The following is a 14103-nucleotide window of genomic DNA, read 5'->3' as shown; positions in this document are numbered from 1 at the left end:
AAAGTCTAAAAATGCAGTAAAATGTGTGTTTGTGATTACATGCAGAAAGAAGTGTTTACATAAAGTTTGTGTGTTTCTGTACCTTTTGTACTCTGCTTTCCTGATGAAGTGATAAAGTAAAAGAAATGTGCTCTAATAGCTAACAGATGTGTCTTGTTGTTTATCTTTCATCCTTCTCTCCTCCCACACCAGATCTCATTCACTTCCTCAGCATTTTTAAATCTCTCAGTCCTCAGCTCTCCATCAGGCTGCTGTTAATGTGATTGTGTGTATCCGTCTCTCCTGTGGGTGCTTCTGTTTGTTTCTCTGCGTGCTATTCATCATTAACCTCAGCCTTTCATCCTGCCCTCACTTCTACTTTGCAAAACACTGCAAACAAGACAGAGATTAATATGAATCATTAGCAGGAGGTGATGAGGTAGTTCATTTACCCTAAAAATAACTGCATGAACATAATAATTGCACTTCATTACTGCCATGAAATTTTACTTTTTCTCCTGTTGTTACTAGATCCTCACTGCAAGTGTAGATGTGGTGACAGAACAGGTGGTGTTGGTTCACCGATGCCTCAATCTGTTTGTGTTATTGTGTGACTTCTATGAATCCAAATCATTTTAAAACACTGAAGTCACACAATGACAATGCATTCGAAATAACTGACGAAATAACGGCAACAATTTTGAAGGTTTTCCTAACGTCCACCCTACATATCCTGCTAAGCGGTCTGAACTGTTGCAAAGCAGACATATGCCACTTTCCCCTTTGGGTGGAAACAACAAACACTCACTCACAAAAAATACTGTTAAATTCATCATGCATCACAACAGTTCGTGATTTTCATTATTTTCCCAAAAGTGAAGGACAGTAAAAGAAGTGATCCGTGACTTGAGGCCATCTGCAGAGAGGATAAAAATGGAAAAACTGTGGGAGCTGGACAGTCGATGTGTGTGCCTCTGTAGGACACACTTCACCACAGGTCAGCTAAAGGGATAATTCACCCAAAAAATAAATTTCAGTCATTACAGTTTTTAGTTTTTTTTCTAGTTTTTTAAGTCCTAAAAACACTGCTGGAGTTTCACAGGAAATCTGTGATACAGAATCTCCCAAACAATGGAAGTGACCAGTTTTCAAACATAAGAACCAAACTAAACTAAACTAACACATATAAATTAAACTGAACTACCCTCTTCTTTTACATGAATTTTGGAAAAATCTGCTGCATCAATTTTCTTTTATGGGCAGGGTAAAAAATAAATGATAAAAAGAAAAGTGAGGAATATTAGAATAATTTGTCCCTCAGGCTGTTGATTGTTATTTTCATTCCTTAAAAGCCACCAAAATACAGGAAAAACAAAGTCTCTGAAACTTTGATTCTTTTTGTTTTGAAATCTTTTCCGAGCTCTCGCGGTTGGCAAGAATGCTTGTGGATCAAAACTTTTATCTTAATTTCCTGGAAGGAAGTCAAACTGAGTGCTGTGTTCCCTGCTTGAATGAGTTTCTCAGTCCACTTTACCATACAGCATGTTTTCTCAGCTCCATACATGTCTTCATGCTGCCCTGAAGGCTTTGCTGCTTCATTTATGAGGTACAATAAGTTTACAGCTGGCTCTTTCTACTAACTCTGTATTAGACTAAAAATAAATCACTAGAGCATAAACTGTGACCTGCTTCTGCCTTCTGCTTTACTTCTCCCATCAGTACTCGAGTGCTTTTGAAACAGACTGAAAATGAATGAGGCTACATGCTGTATGGTACTAACAAATAGGACAATTTGACATTGAAATTCAGATTTAATGAGTCAATTCAATTTCAAGCTTCTTTTAAAAAGTTTACCCATTAAATACGTGTTCTGTTTATCCTCATCCTTACAAAAACAACCACATTCATTCTGTTTTTCCCGTTTCAGTGTGTGGACACATAAATAAAGTGCTCAGTTCCTGCTGCAGCTCCATGATTCTTCCTAATGAAGGAACATTATCTTCACATTATTCAGCTCCACATCGTGTTTTCATCTAATTAATCAGGAGCGGCGGCCGCGCTCATTAGGATGCTCTCAGGGACACATCACAAGTCAGCCTGGCATGCATTAGCATGCAAAGGTACTTACTCATTCACGCCAGCACTGACAAGAACACACACGCGCACACACACATGCATGCGCACAGTAGGTACGTAAACAGACAGGCAGCACTAATAGGCCCCTTGGCAGCACTAAAGACTGAGGCTCAGCCACAGAAACAGGTCGTACGTCGACACAGCAGCCCTATTGTGTCAGTCCTGACTAAACTGGCATGTTACCACACACACACTCACACTCACACACACACGCTCAGAGTCAGAGTTTTGAGGGATCACACAGACTCCCTGCTGTCTGGAATTCAATGTGAGGTCAGTAGACGAATACTAATAGAGGTGGATTAGTGGGATGATGCCAAAACCTTGTTTATGTTTATGTGCAAGAAGTGCAGTGTGTTGTTGTGATTGCTGGTCCGTGCACGTCAGTGTGCGCTTCATAATGAAAACGTTGACATTTTAAGAAGGACAGTGAGAAAATGTGCCTGAATTTAAGGTTTGTTGGTGATTTCTTTCTCAGCCAGCGACCCCTTACAAGACAGAGAATATACTGAGGACCCTCCCATGTTTGTCCCTTGTAATAATTTAACATAGTGTTGTTTTTGTTGTTTTTTACACTTATACTTAGAACATAATAGAAATGTATTAGAAATATATAAAATACTTAAAATAAGTCATGGTTGCTTTTTTTCACAATACTAAGACTGCACATCATGATGTTTAGTATTGAATTCAGTCTAAGTTACACCTGAACTTAATAAAGATAAATTCTTTGTATGAAATGAAGAACCGACTCTTCAAAGTTAAAAAAAATTAACAGTAAATCAAATTTGTTTGTAATATTCATCAGTGTGAATATGTTAATATGTTACTGAATATGATTTCTCATGTAAAACTTAATTAATAAAGTTTGACAAGAAAAATGTATTTGTTTCGAATCATTACATAATTACCTCAACTAGTCTTTTCAAGTTCAACATAAAAGTTTAGGGTAGCCCAGACTAACTTTAAAAGTTAAAACAAACTTTACAGTGTACAAAGTACATTTTTAGTGGAATATGTGCCTTTTCAGGACTTTTCTTTCTTCTTTTGGTGTCAACAGCTTGACCTCATTTGGGGGAATTAATTAGGTAACCTTGTTTACTATCCTTTAAAGACAGAATTAATGGTGTTTTGCACCTGTCTAATTTTAGCTAACAGAACTCCCCAGGGGTCCATGAGGTTTACAAAACATATGCTGGTTTCCAAAATATAGAAGAAGCCTAAAATAAAATGTGCATAAGACTTTATGTGGAACACTGGACAGAGTCTAAAGCAGACAAAAATATAGCTTCACATCTTGACTTTTTTTTTCCATTGTATTTTTATGTTGACAACAAAAACAAAGAATATTTCCAAGTCTCCAAATACTCATTTACTCAAAAGCCACAAATATACTTTGGCTTTTATTGAGCATTTTGTCCAAGAATTCAAATGAAATGCTTTGACATAATCTGCCAAATCAGATTATTAATATAACTGAGATTTAATAATCTTAATAATACAAAATTCATTGTCAGAATAATAACACTGTAAATCTTCATACAGGAATTAAGAGGAGTCAACTAATCTTGTCTCATTAACATAAATTATATATTTTAATACTCTCAAGTTAAATCTTTAATTTAAAATGTCTAGTTTTTCTTTTCAGACCATTTCAGAACTCATGATCATGACTTGAAGTGTTCTGAGTCAAACTAATGTACTGCAGTGAGTTCACTCAACTCAATAAATGAAGTTTCAAAAGAAACATCATTCACATATTAGCAGACTTCCCAGCATGCAGTTGTTTTAGAGTTAAATTCAGACACTGTATGTTTGAATGAAACATACATGATAGGAACTTTATATTGAATTCCACAATAAGACATTAAATTCAGTGAGATTTTATGTTATTAGGGATGTTAAACTAATCATTTATCCAAAATAATATTTGGATAAGTGTTTGTGTAGGAGCGCTTCCTGTACACAAAATGTGTTTAAGGTGCTCTTTGGATAGGTACAAATGTGTGCTCAAAAATCATAAAAAAAAGGCTTTCTCTTTTAAAACAATTAAAATACCTTTATTGTCTCAACGTGACATGTTAGACCTTCAAACACCTGAACTCTGACACATTTCAGCATCAAGCCTTCAACAGGGAGTCAAAAATTTATTTCATTTCATTTACTCGCCATTAAGAATTTAACCAAATAGAAATATATTAATTGATAATTAATCAAGAAATGGTAATAACTGGGCCTTATTTCATAATGTTTTCTCTGGCATCTGGTGAATGAGGAAACTTAAAATGAGAAGAAAAAATGTGCACTTCGTATGTTATTAATTATTATTGATTAATTGATTGTAAGTCATTTCATTGGTTAAGTAAAATGCACCAAATTTACAAACCTATGTGTTACCATTATTTTATCATTTATGTCACTGAAGTATTCCCAGCAAACAGTGATAACATGCACAAACACACACAAAACTTTCATCCACCAACTTTTTGACAGTAAAGAAGAAAAACCGTGAAAATCACACAGCATAGAGACACAGAAGAGTGTCAGAGTGCACTTGAGAAACACACTCTCTCTGACACACACACACACACACACACACACACACACACACACACACAGTCAGTACCTGTATTGGGGTGTCACCTTTCTGAATTAAAATCCCAGGCTATCAGTCCTTGCAGATTTCTCAGCCCTGTTTTTATCCAGACTTTGATCAGACACTCAAATGCATCTCAGCAGCTCTGAGTTAAAGTAGCAATTGAGTGAGTGAGATAGAGACAGTGTAAAAGAGAAAGAGAGGGAGGGAGTGAGTGCTGAGGAGTGAGTTAGCTTAAGAGAAGAGGAGGAGGAGCAGGAGGAGAGAGGAGGAGCGCCGCATACTGACTTGACTTCCAGGAGCTGAGAACATAAACACAAGAGAGAGGGGAGGAGAGAGAGGAAAGTAACCGAGGGAGGGAGGGGAAGTGGTATAGCAGGAGGAAACGGGAAAGAGGGAAGAAGTGGAGGAAGAGTGAAGGAGGAAGGAGCGGGGAGGTGAGGCATAGGAGAAGAAATTACCAGCATGGAAGTTGAGCACTGAACTGCTGTGGACAGGGTCAGCAATAACAAGTATTTCAGCCACCTTAAATAAGGTCCTCCTTTCAGTTTAAGTCTGTGCTACATTCAGACATTTTCATTGCTTTACCTTGACAGCAGGCAGCCTTTTCTGATGGGAAACTGCCGTACAAGTCAAATATCGCTCTCTTCAAACCGACGAAACTCCACTGGGGAAGTCAGTCACTTTACCTCACAGAACGCAGGAGTTGCTGATCTACCACTACCTCAGTCTGTTAGTTTGATTGTGTTACTGTGTGACTTTAGAGAGAATGAGGTAAAGACGTTAAGGAAGGAGAGAGGGATTGAGAGAAGGAGGTAAGAAAGGAGACACAAAGAAATAGTGATGACCATGAAAAGAAAAAAGGAGGTAGGAAAGATACAAAAAAAAGTAAACGGGGGTTAAAAGAGGAAATAAGGAGGGAGGAAAGGAGCTATAGGAAAGAGGGGAGGAGGAATAGAAGGTAATAAGTGGGCAGGGACCATAGTGATGAGCTAAAGAAGAGAGAAAAGAGGAAAGGAGGAGCTAGGTAATGAAAAAAGGGAGTAGGAAGCAAGAAAACACGGAAATACAGATGCACAAGAGGGAAGAAGTGAGAAAGTGAGGGAAGCAGTGAGGGAAAAGAGAAAAGAAGGAAAGTAAGGGATAAAAATGAGGAGATAGAGAGCAAAACAAGGTGCTAATTTAGGATATAAGGGGGTATATGAAGGCAAGATTTAAGTAAGCAAGAAGGAAAAGGAGTTAGGAGACCGGAAAAGGAAGGTACATAAGCAAAGACAGATGTAAGGATCAAGAATAAGAATGAATTAGGTAAAGAGCCAAGGAAGCAGAGAATGATAAGAGGAAGAATAAGAAAAGAAAGGATGGAAAAGGATGGAAAATTGCAGTAGGAAGGTACAAGTAAGTAACAAGTGAGGGAAAAAAGAAACAGGATGGAAAGGAAAAAGGATATCGGGAGCAAGAAAAGAGAGAAAAATGGGAGGGTTTAGGAGGGAAATGAGGGGGTAAGGAAGGAAGGAAAGAGCAAGTATGGAGGGAGAAAAAAGAAGGAAAGCAGAGAGGGGTGAATGATTAGAGGAGAGGAAGTAGGAGGTAGAGAACAAGAAAAGGAGCACATAATATAATAATACATAATATAAGAGGGTTGGGAGGAAGAGAAAGGGGTAAGGAGGGAAGAAAGGATGCTAATAAAGAGAGAAAGGCAAAAAGAGTGAAATGAGGGTGGGAAGTGCATAGAAAGGGAAAAAGAGGCAAGGAAAGGAGGAAGGAGAAAAGGGAGAAAAAGGTACAGAAGGGGGCAAAAAAGGAGATAGGATTGGGAGGGAGAAGGGGAAAGAGGAAATAGAGGAATGAAGGGAAGAAGCAAAAGAGAAGGCATAAGGTAAGGAGGGAGGAGAGAGTGAGAGTAAGAGGAGGATTAAAACAACAGGATAAAAGCTCTATAAAAAGGACAGACAGGAGCGACTGAGACAGAGAAGAAAGTAGAGAGAAAGAAACACAAAACTGCACTCTAACATGCACTTTCTCTATTTTTCTTTTCTCTAATGTTCAAATACACTGTTCAGTTGCATAACATACATTGGCATAAGCTGGGTAAAGGGTAAAGTAAAGTTACTGGTGTTATAACACTGCAGGGCTTTTCACACAACAGTTAGCCAGACACCAGACTTAGGGAGCCATTAGCCCCAGGCTAAAAAAGCTTTCACACTGACAGATTTCCAAAGTGGGCTAACCCTGACTTTAGGCTAAAGCTTGATGGCACTGCACCAGAGCGGGGTTAACCCTGAGTTTGTGGGGTTGTCCCCTGAAAATGGACTAAACATGGGACTAAAAGGCGCCAGTGTGAAACAGGGCAAAAAGATTAAAGTGCTGTCGTGGAACCCTCTAAAATGTTCACATCAGTTGCTATAGCACCAGTCATTTAGCATATAACTAGAGGAAGTGCACTATGAATGATATAGTCCTGGGCTTAGCTTAACCTATCTTAACTTAGCTTCACCCTTAAACTCTTAAACTCTAAACTACATCAGTATAAGCAAAGACAAAATCAGATCCAGCAGTGGAACAACATTAGTTGCATCATTTGGAGTCATGTTTGCATCCACTGTATTATTATTATCATTCCACACATATTTAGTTGAAGCTTTTGCATTTTTGTGTGATTAATACAATAATCTGGTGAAATAGGAGGACATACTTGAGTTATCAGCACCTGAGACTGTGAGTTTTTGCTGCTACAGTCTGTAAATCAATAAATTGACAAAATCCTGCAGAAAAAATCCAGTTTTATATTCCGATTCCTCTCAACAGCTGTGCAGTGTGTGTGTGTGTGTGTGTGAGCGTGTCTGTGTGCACAGATACAAGCCTGGAAAATGTCTGTCAGCACTCCAGCTGTGAGGCCCAAAGCAACAGCAGTTAAAATGGACAACAGTGTGACCTTTGACCTCTAAGGTCGACCTGACAGAGTTCAGATTCTGTGACCCTGATTATCTAATAAGAACAGGGTCAACATGAGTCCGACTGCACAGGAGGAGAATAAATAAACATAAGCGTGAGGACGGAGCAGTGACACAGAAGGTGAAGACTAAACAAAAACAAAAAGTACAATCAGACAGTAAAAGACAGGAAGGAAGAAAGATTCATAATATTTAGCATGACAGCTGATCTTTAAATTCTTTAAAGCTAATGTGAAGTTTACCTCAAGTTCATTTCACAAATTTATTTTATAGTTAAGTAAAGTTCAAGTATATTTCCCAAGTATAATTTAGTAAGTAGTAAGGAAAACTATTCTAAGTGTAGTAAGTATACTAATATCCTAGTGTACTAATATTATACTTGTAAGTGTACTATAATACTTCTCTGGACTAAACTGCTCCACTTTTAGTTTATGAAAGTATATTTGAAGTACTTTTAAGAGTAGTAAACTTTAAGTACACAAATAGTTTACACCCACATTGTATTTTGTACTACAACTATACTTTGAACTGTGAATTTACTAGTTATAAACCTGTAACTAATTTTTTGGTTTATCAAAGTATACTTCAAAGTATACCGCAAAGTAAACTTATATATACACTTTTGCTTACTATTTATGCAATAGTAGCCCACTTCCTAGGATGTGTAAGTATGCCTTAATGCCTGTGAAAGTATATATACAGCTAGTTGACATCAAAGTATTATTTTGCACTGCTTCTTTACTGCAAGTGAACTTATTGGTAGTCTGTTTGCTAGTTTACTCGTTTTATACTTTTTAGTTTATAAAAGTATACTTTCAAGTCTCTGTCAGTAAAATACTAGTGTAATAGTTTTTATACTGTTTATAGTTTACTATTTATATGTTATTTTTGAACTTTCAAGTGTACAATTTAGTATTTTGTGTACTTGAAATATACCTTTAAGTGTACTTTAAGTAGATTTGAAGTGCACTACCAGAGGACTCTTCCTGTTACATAATGTAAAATGTGCTTATTACAGTAGAAATAGTCTTGAACTTTGACCCCTCCCTGTCCTTTTCCATTGATCTCATGGATATCATACACGGTCGGTGTGTGTGTGTGTCAGCTTATTCTCCTCTCATCTTTTATCCTCCTCACTTCCTGTAACACTGCCATACATTTCCAGGTCAAAGGTCACGGCTGATATAAACTCATGTGCTGACTCTGACTGTCGGCTTAAAAAACAGGATGGATGATCAACGGGTGACACACACAAACATGCAGAGTAACACACACAGCTGAACCAGGATGTCCATGTCAGAACAACATGTTGAACTTCATTGACTACACCGCCACCTTCAGGCTAAACTGTGAACAACAACACAACATCATTCATTCATTCATTCATTAAAAATATGAGCTAGAACGTTAGTTTTACTGCTGTCTTTGGACAGGAAAGAGGAATAAAGTACAACACCCTTATGTGACAATATATTCTTAAAATAATCAAATTATTTTTGAAAGTTTTAAGACTAATGCAGAGATATTTACTTATGTAATCCTATAACTTAGTTTCCAGCATGTTTAAATGAGCCTGGACACCAAATTCCACACAGATCATATTTTCTGTCTGTCCTCCACCTACATTACAAGGAAATCATCTTTTCCTGCCCAGACATGTTTGGAAAATATATATTAATATATAAGAGACATGAAGATAAGTCTGTTAAAAAAGTGTTTAATGTTGGCAACATGTTTTGCTCTGAGTACAACTACAAGAAATCTGATCAAATGTGATTTCTTTCACTTTTCAACCATTCTTACAACCAGTTGGTGATCTGCTAATCTTAACCCAACTTAACCTCAACCCTATAGTGAAAACTATAAAACTATATAGTGAACTAAAACTAAAACTTAACTAGGTGTGAAAAAAACATTTTCTGTTAACTGAAATAAAAATTAAAACTAGAATTTAAAACAGACAAAAACAAACTGAAATTATACTGCGTACTTAGAAAATGAATTAAAATAAAAGTTTTAGTTTTAGTCTTCTCAGTTTAGTACAATTTGCCAACAAGCGTTGGCCGAGGCATCGGTGCAGATGTTTATTGAGACTGGGTTATTGTGTTTGTATTGTAATATCTACTCTGAATTTAATCCTGCCCCTGACAAATGTCCCCCACACTATAATTAAAAAACAAAAACTAAAAATAATAAATACTACATTAAAAGAAAACATTTTTAAACACGATAAAATCTAGGGCAAACGCACTCTGGAATCTAAGCTGAATAAAAAACAAAAATTAAAAACAAGATAGTCCTAAAATATTTGGTTACAGAGATGATTTGGTCCGGGGCCGTTTTTTCAGCAGCACAGGCATTATTTAATGATCATAGAAATATCATAGGAACACTGCAGGCAGCTGTGTGTCCCTCGCTGTTCTGTGACAAAGAACACAAAGCAGTCAGCTGACTGAACAACCTCACAACACTGTGAAATGACTTCCTTACAAGCTGCTCATTACAGTAACAGGAGTAGATGTGATTACTTCCACTCTTTTACAGACACATGTATTGCTGAAGCTCTCGGCTTGCTCCAGCTCCTGACCTGATGTGCACAGTCAGGTGTGAAGTTAACCATTATAGTTGCACACACACACACACACAGATATATATAGTAGCAGAACACACCTGGGGCTGCAGTAAATGTTGTGTTCTTGCATATAAAGTTACCTGTGCTGAGGGTTGTGGATTACTTTTCTCACCCTGCTACGTGACGGAGCATCCAGCCAAGTCCTGTAACGTGTGATGAAGCACACAGAAAACAGCCAGCAGACCATGACTCTGTTTACTCGCTTGTTCTTTCGGAAAAATGGCTAAATGTTCTCCGTTTCCCCAATTTTGGCAACAGAATTCATAACACTTGATTATGTATTTGGCCGATTAAAAGTCTTTGGACTTCATTTTATGGCTCGTGGCTAAAGCTCAAAGTGCACAATTGAAACCTAACAGTTAGCTGGAGATGAGAGGTATTACTTAATCATGTTTTTTCCTGGAGAAAGACGAGACAGGATAGGTCACAGAGTCCTTCTTTATCAGTAGATAGTCTGGAGAATATGAGATAAGGCTCCTAAATTACAGTCCAATAGGTTAAGTTAATGTCATCTGACTCATTTTACCATGAAATAAAAGAGAGCCAAACAGAGAGCATTTCATAGATCAACAGATACCTGAGTGTTGTTTACTTATATGTCTACTTCACCCAATCAGACATGAGTGTATAGATTTTTTTAAAGGGCTGATGACATGAGTTCAGTTTATTTGAAAGGACCTGTAGCAATCACCAGATTCACCCACAACAGCAAAGTAAATCCACATCAACTTCTGCATCAAATTCAACTTCAGTGAACTTTGACACACACATTTTGGCATCGACCAACATCAAACTCTCCCAACACTTTGGCCTCTGAGGTGGAGAACAGATATAATCTGGCCAAGCTGTAAAGTTCCTTGCTGTAGTTAAATGACCAGGATTTAGCAGCATGTAGCAATGAACTTGCAGACTGCAAAAGCCTTCCTCTCACCCTTCCCTTCCAAGTGTGTAGGAGAAATGAAGCTCAGCGTAAGTTCAATCAGGAATCAGTAGCGCGACTGGCTTGTTTTACTCACCATTTGCTCCCTGGTGCGCCTCAAGTGAGTCCTACTACAACCTCAGTTCCCTCGAGGGCTCCAGCCCCGACTTCCTCCCTCTCTTCTGATGGCCTCCAGACGAGGACGAGCTTCTTATCCCATATTCGTGATCGAGCGTTTCTCCTGCAGCGGGCATGCACGCTTCCAAATCGTGAGTTGGCCGAACAAGTGCCGTGTTCATCAGAGTTTGCTCCCAGGGCAAGATTCAACGTCAGTCGGCCCCCGCCATGTGCTCACGGCCGCTAAGAACCAGGAAACCAGGCTTCCTCAGCGTTGAGAGGAGGCCTCCACTGCACCTCGATCTCCGCTCCCTCCTCTCCTCTATCCCAGGCGACGTGGACAACTCCTTGCCCTCCTTCCTGCAGTCTACCGACTCTACTCATGCCATCGACGCACGCCTCCAAGCACCGGAGACCGCCTCAACCCGTCCGCTCCTCAGCGTCTCTGCGCCGCCAGGCCCCATGCTGCAGTCACCCTCCGCTACGAGAACCTCTCAGGTTCCCCGGCTTCAGCCGTTCCAGACCCTCCTAGGTAGGCCGTATGCAACTCAAGCACCAAATATATTCAGCCCATGAGATCAGTTCTCCAGGTAGACAATATCTCGGGTAGCCTTTTCATGCATCCCCGGAGTGCGTTAAGCATGGCCACAGGAAGCATTACTGCTGTGTTCAAAACTGCTGATCCCGGCTGATCATAGATTATCTATTGAGCATTATTATTTTCGGGCTGCATATATCGCATGTATCTGTCAGTCTACACGGAGAGCAGGCAGAACTATGCTATTTGGCCTAATCAGCGACCTCTATGTCTGTATGGAAGGAACATTGTTTATTAAGCCTTCTCAGTAAAGTATAGCGCACAAGATACTTAAGGAAGGATAATTATTATTCGGCCGTCCGCACCTCGCTCCGGCCCCGTCTCTTGCGCGACCAGCCTTTACATTTGAGCTTTCTCTCTCCTACACCATGTATAATTCCATCAAATGATAAGTTGATGGGCTCAGGTGCTAGGGAATTATGTTGATAGGTAAGTGCAATCAGTGTGAGTCCAGTCCTCCCTTTAGAGAACTACAGTCATGATTTCCAAATTCCTCCTGCGCTGTCATACATATCAAAAGTTCAGTTCTCTCCCTCCATGAGCCTCTCATCTTCGTCAGCGCGTCATCTTCAGAGTCGCCCTTATTTAGCTCCTGGATATGGCGTCCTCCGTGCCAATCTGCAGGTTTGTCTCTTAGACGAAGGCTGCGCTCCGTCTGCATGATGTCTTCATGCTAGTTCGCTGGTTGGCGCTCCCTCTAACGAGCTGGCGCAGTCCTCTGATTCTTAGTTTTTTTGGGGGGGTGGGGGGGGTTTCACGGATGCGGCTCTATCCGTAGTTTCGGGAGTGTTTTCTTCAAGGCAGTGGTCGCTGCCACCGGCCTCCCTCCTCTGCCAGTTTCGATCGCACCCTGCGCTATAAGAGATATATTTATTCAGTCTCATGCCAGGTTTTGGGGCTTGCAGGAAGTGCAACGCATTCAGTGTTATGCGTCAATCATGTCGGCGTCATCAATATAGTGCGCTCCTCTTCAAGAGATCATGCCATCATGAGGCAAGGCAAAGGCAGCTTTATTTATATAGCACCATCCAGACTCAAGGCAATTAAAGGTGCTTTACAGATCTTAGAAATCAAAAAAATTGCTTTTGAATTCATTAAGACAAGCAAGTATATTGTTACATCATTATGGGGATGGCATTTAAAGCATACATAAGCGAAGCAACAGCATATCATAAATAAATAAATAAAAGGTTCATATTGACTTCATTGGTAAACTGTAGTAGGTAATAGTGTTTAAGCCCTGTTTTTTAACGAGCTAATAGTTAAGCTGATCTCAGGTATTTTGGAAGTTGTTCCACAAGGGAGAGCATAGAAAGTAAGGCTGGTCACCTTGCTTGGTTCAGATCCTGTGAATACTGAATAACCTGTTCCAGATGATCTGAGGGGTCTGCTTCTTTCATACCAGTAATCAGATGTATTTAGGCCTAGACCTTTCAGTGCTGTATAGACAAGTAAAAAGAAGTTAAGTCCTGAGAAGCATCACGTAGTCTTCATCATTTACTTCATCATCACTGCCCGACACATGCCTAATCATTCTAACTCTTGAGCTGATGCTCTCTCCCATCAATTCCAGACTTTCTGACGACTTTGCCCAGGTGCCAGCAGTTCCTGCTAAGGCTTCCACCCAAGGTCCCTTCTTCCCCAGACTGTTTCAACCTGGCTAAGTGTTGTTAAGAGCGTTCAGTTTCTCCTAGTATACCCGGTCACTCTGTCCGTTCACTGTTCTATTCGTGTAGGTGTTATAGCTCTCAATATGCAATTTTCGACGCAGTATTCATTACTATTTTATAGCTTTCTTGGAACTAGAGGATTTTCTACTCCTTCTAAATCATTTACCCTAATATAGTCATTACGTTAGATCTGGTTTCATTCATCACTACCGTCAAGTCCTGTTACTTATTGCGGCGGCGCATGCTAGTGTGGCATCGTTGAAAAAATGAATGAATGAATGAATAAATAAATAAATAAATAAATACATAAATAAATATAAATAAATACATACATAAATAATAAATAATAAAATAAAATAATAATAAATAAAATAAATAGATAATTAAATAAATATAAAATTTGACCAATCACTATCCTCACTCTCCACTGTTCCTACTCAGGGAATTCCTTATCAAATGTGGGTCTACTATCTTTCAAGAAGGTTCTCGTTAATGTTTAATG

General features: G+C 39.0%; 1 protein-coding gene across 4 annotated transcripts in view; it reads right to left on the bottom strand.

The window, feature by feature from the left end:
• The window catches only part of arhgap36 (Rho GTPase activating protein 36), a 112628-nt gene that overhangs the window by 70321 nt on the left and 28204 nt on the right, over nt 1-14103 (bottom strand). Inside the window, exon 1 of one of the 4 annotated variants that reach the window (XM_084712524.1) lies at nt 4742-4897. The exons of the other annotated variants lie outside the window; for them this stretch is intronic. The gene's annotated coding sequence lies outside the window, so the exon portion shown is untranslated. Of the gene's footprint in view, nt 1-4741; nt 4898-14103 lie in introns of those variants that run through there. 4 annotated transcript variants of the gene reach the window in all.

Source organism: Lutjanus erythropterus, chromosome 23 (assembly GCF_056507025.1).
Source record: "Lutjanus erythropterus isolate fLutEry1 chromosome 23, fLutEry1.hap2, whole genome shotgun sequence".
Taxonomy (NCBI): domain Eukaryota; kingdom Metazoa; phylum Chordata; class Actinopteri; order Lutjaniformes; family Lutjanidae; genus Lutjanus; species Lutjanus erythropterus.
This window is presented reverse-complemented; position numbering and strand designations above follow the sequence as displayed.